We start from the raw sequence: 4,045 nt of genomic DNA, 5'->3' as shown, positions 1-4,045 counted from the left end.
TCTGTCTGTTTATGCTACACCATAATTATTTTAAAAATTACACAATGATTTGTAAAATGTCTGTCTGTTTATGCTACACCATAATTATTTTAAAAATTACACAATGATTTGTAAAATGTGTGCTCATATAAATACTCACAGGTGTTCTTCAGATAGACAAGGGAGGATAGAGCTTTCCACAGCAAAGAAGTCATAATGTTGGGTGGGGAAGTATTTCTTCTTAAGAGAGTCATTTGTCTTTTGTATTTTCATATGAATTGTAATCAGCTTGTCTAGTTCCCCCTAGAAAATCTACTGGGGTGTTGGTTGCTATCATGTTGAATCTGTCCATTGGGTTGAGGTGAGCACTCTAACATATGTAATGTGTTCATCAGATGCTGTTACCTGAGCAGGCTCTGGACAGTCTTCCTTCTAGACTCTGCTCCCTTCACATTCTTACCAAAGGTTCCTGACTCAGATGCTCAGACTTCAGGGCTGTGATGAGAACACAGTGAAGACCCGTGACCCCTTCTTTGCAGGAGGTATTTCCCAAGAGTAGTAAATTCCTGGAGGCACTGGGGAGGCCTAGGATTATGAAAAGTGGAGTTGGGGAAGAGCCAGATAAGAATCTGGTAGAACAAATTTATCCTTGAGTCCCCATCAATCTATGGCAGGGACTTGGGTCCTACATCCGTGCTCTCGGGTCACCCTTTCCTGCCACCATTTGAACCCAGGCCAGATCCATAAGACTCAGCCCCTTAAACTACTCCTTTTTCTCCTTCATCATTCTGTCACCGCCCCTTCATTTTGCTCTGTGGCTAGGGTCATTAGTTCCACATGAAAGCCAGTTACAAATCTGAGATGTTCCACAGTCTGGCTGACCATGCAGGAGAAGAAAGGGGACTCACTGTCAGGTGAAGAAAGTTGTTGAGGGTGTCTCTCACATCAAAAGAGGATTATTATGTACTAAGATACTCAAGGACTGGTTAAGGAAAGTGTTCTTGTAGCAGGTCAGAGACAATCTCCAGGCTAAAGGGTGGCTTGCTATCAGCCTGCAGGGGCTTTACAGTCTCAGAAATTCTGAGCTGTATGGCAACAGAGGAGCCACCTCCCAGAATGAGCTCTCTCACTCACTGGGGCTTCTGTGGGGCAGTTGGATTGTTGGTGGGACTGGAGAACAGGGATAGCAAGAAGGGCTAGGAGGAGTGGGGCAAAGACGGAGGAGTAACATGAAAGAGGAGCCAGATGAGCAGGAGAGTGAGTGAATGGTCTGGTGGGAACAGAGGAAGAGCAGGGTGGGAAGTACTTAAGGCAGAGTGGCGGAACGGACAGTATTAGTGAGGGGAGGGAAATTAGTGGGGGTGGGGACAAAAGAAATGGAGTAAGGCCTTACTGTAGAGTAAGGCTAAAGTCTGGAAGAATAAGGAGATGGGGAGAAGGTGGATTGGGTGATGAGAGGGTAAAGGGAGAGAAGGAGGAAGAGCCTGGGGCTGAGTTGGAGAAATTAGAGGTAGCTTTCTTTTCATCTTTTTAGAAGATACTCCTTGATACTTTTCCAAAAGCAGTCAAAGTGAATAACAGCTCATGGCAAAAGAGTTCCAGTATTTATCTCACTCATTACCTCTTGCATCATCCCATGACTTGAATGCCTCTCATAACGTAGACCCGGCCTTCTGGTCCTCTGAGTAGGCATACCAACCCAGGAAAATATCCAGTATCTAGGTTCCTCAATAGTCATGGGAAATCGCAAAGATAAAAGAAGTGGAGCTGTGATGTTAGTTCCTCTTCTTGGGATAACTTTCAGTTTGTCCCTCCAGTAAGCAAATATTGATCAAAAGGCTCTAGTAGAGCCAAGTGCTTAGGCTTTCTTACCAATGTTTTAAATGCTCTTGCTTTATTTATTTTTATTGTGCTTTCCTGAAGGGGAAGGTCTGCTTGTTTGACACCACTTATTTAGTTTTTCTGCATTGCTGAGTGCTGCTAGAAATAAATTCATACAACTTGGAAGGTTTCCCAAAATTCATGGTATAATTTTACTTCTATATTCTATCATAAACAAAAGCATGGCATCGTATGTAAGACTGCTCTGGTGATCATTAGTTCCTGTTTTTGTTTTTGTGTGTGTGTGTGTGTGTGTTTTTTTTTTTTTGCTTACCTTGGAATTTCTTTACTGCTATTCTGTAACGACCCTTGCTGGTTATAGTGCTCTTAGTTGGCAGTGATGTTCTTTCTGGATCTGCTCTCCAGGCCTGGAGGTTTTCTGCTGAATCTGCTGTTAGTCTAATGGGACTGCCCTTAAATATGTCACTTTTCTCTTGCAGATTTAAAAATTCTCCCTTGCCTTGTACTTTGAACAGTTTCATGATAATATAAGGATCTTTTTTGGTTATGTCTATTTGGGGTTCTATTAGCTTTCAGCGCATAGATTTCTATGTCTTTCCCAGACTAGGGAAGTTTTATGTTTTTTCATTGAACACTTTTTCTGTATCCTTGCCTTTATTTCTTCCCTTTGAAGTATGCTCATGATATGGATATTTGAATATTATTTTCATTTTTTCTGAGTTTCTTTATTCCTATTCAAATGGCCTGTCTTCAAGCTCTGGTAGTCATTCTTTTGCTTGATCTAGTCTGTTGCTGAGGCTGAAAAATTCAATGGAATTTTTTTATTCAACTTGTTGAGCTCTTTATTTCCAAGAATTCTGATGAGTTCTTTTTCAAAATCTCTTTGCTGAATTTCTCTCTGAGAACCTGCATTGTATTTGTAATTGCATTTAACTGATCTGTATTTCCTTGGAGCTCATTAAATTTATAAAAAATCATTGTTTTGCATCCTTTGTGAAGCATTTCATCGACTTTAGTATCTTTGGACTTTACTAATAGAAAGTGATGATCTCTAGGAGGCATCATATTATTTGTCTTTAAAACATTCTGAAGTTCCTATGTTGTGATTTGTACATCTGGCGGGATGGGTACAGATAATACTTTTATGATATTCTTGGTAAATGGTTTTCTTTTAAAGATGTGCCTTGGGGTATTGGTTTGTTATGAGATACAAGTTTATTTCAGGTGAGCCCCATTGTGTAGCCCCCCTGTAGCTCCTTTGGCTGTGATTAGTGAGTTTGGGTATGGTGCATACTGTATTGATATCATAGAGATCTACAGTCTCTGGTGGTTGTGTAATAGTGGAAAACACTCTACTAGTTCAGTCAGGGGTGGTGTAGACAGCAGAGTGTGTGGGGTCCATCCTGCGTGGCTACTCCTACAGGGGGGATGGTGGTCCTTATTGAGTGGGCTTTTTCAGGCACTGTTAATATTGGCTCTATTATTTGAATGAATTTCTGATATTGGTTGATGCAGTTATGCTGAAGGGCTTGAAGCATTTCTTCCTTAATTGTGCGTGGTACAGGAACCATGAAGAGCTGATTTATGGGGAGAGGCAGGGACAGGAATCACAGCACTCTGTTTGTGGCACCCCTACTCAGTTTTGTCAGCAGTGCTTCAGCAGGCAGGCAGGTGTAACTAATGATGGGGATCCTCTTAGGTATGGTGTCAGCCCAGGTCATGTTTTTCCTTTTTACTGCTACCCTGGGCTTGCATGCCCAGGAGCCAGACCTCAGGTCCCCCCTAGCTGTGCACTTGGAGCCTTTTCTAACCCGGATTTTGTGGTTGTTGTTGTAATGCCTGCAAAAGGTGGAGCAGAAGTGAGTCCTGTCTGGAACCTGGGAAAAATTCTTCTCTGCTGAGGCATTTGCAGGAGTAAAGGCAGCCATTTCAGGAAGTTTCTCTCTGGACCTTCTTTAGCTGTGTGCCCGAGGGTAGGGCATGAGTAAAGTCCTGGCAGTGTTTTACCCCCAGGGAGGAGAACTCTATAGTACCAGGGAGGAGAATTCTATAGTACCAGGGAGGAGAACTCTATAGTACCAGGGAGGAGAATTCTATAGTACCAGGGAGGAGAATTCTATAGTACTAGGGAGGAGAACTCTATAGTACCAGGGAGGAAAACTCTATAGTACCAGGGAGGAGAACTCTATAGTACCAGGGAGGAGAACTCTATAGTACCAGGGAG

At 42.5% G+C, this 4,045-nt stretch overlaps 1 protein-coding gene across 1 annotated transcript in view; it reads left to right on the top strand.

Moving 5' to 3' along the window:
- Nucleotides 1-4,045, top strand: part of LOC102019530 (olfactory receptor 2A12-like) — a gene marked incomplete in the record, with an annotated part of 130,458 nt that overhangs the window by 71,193 nt on the left and 55,220 nt on the right.

The sequence above is a fragment of the Chinchilla lanigera genome, unplaced genomic scaffold (assembly GCF_000276665.1).
Source record: "Chinchilla lanigera isolate Chin_1 unplaced genomic scaffold, ChiLan1.0 scaffold00136, whole genome shotgun sequence".
NCBI lineage: Eukaryota > Metazoa > Chordata > Mammalia > Rodentia > Chinchillidae > Chinchilla > Chinchilla lanigera.
This window is presented reverse-complemented; position numbering and strand designations above follow the sequence as displayed.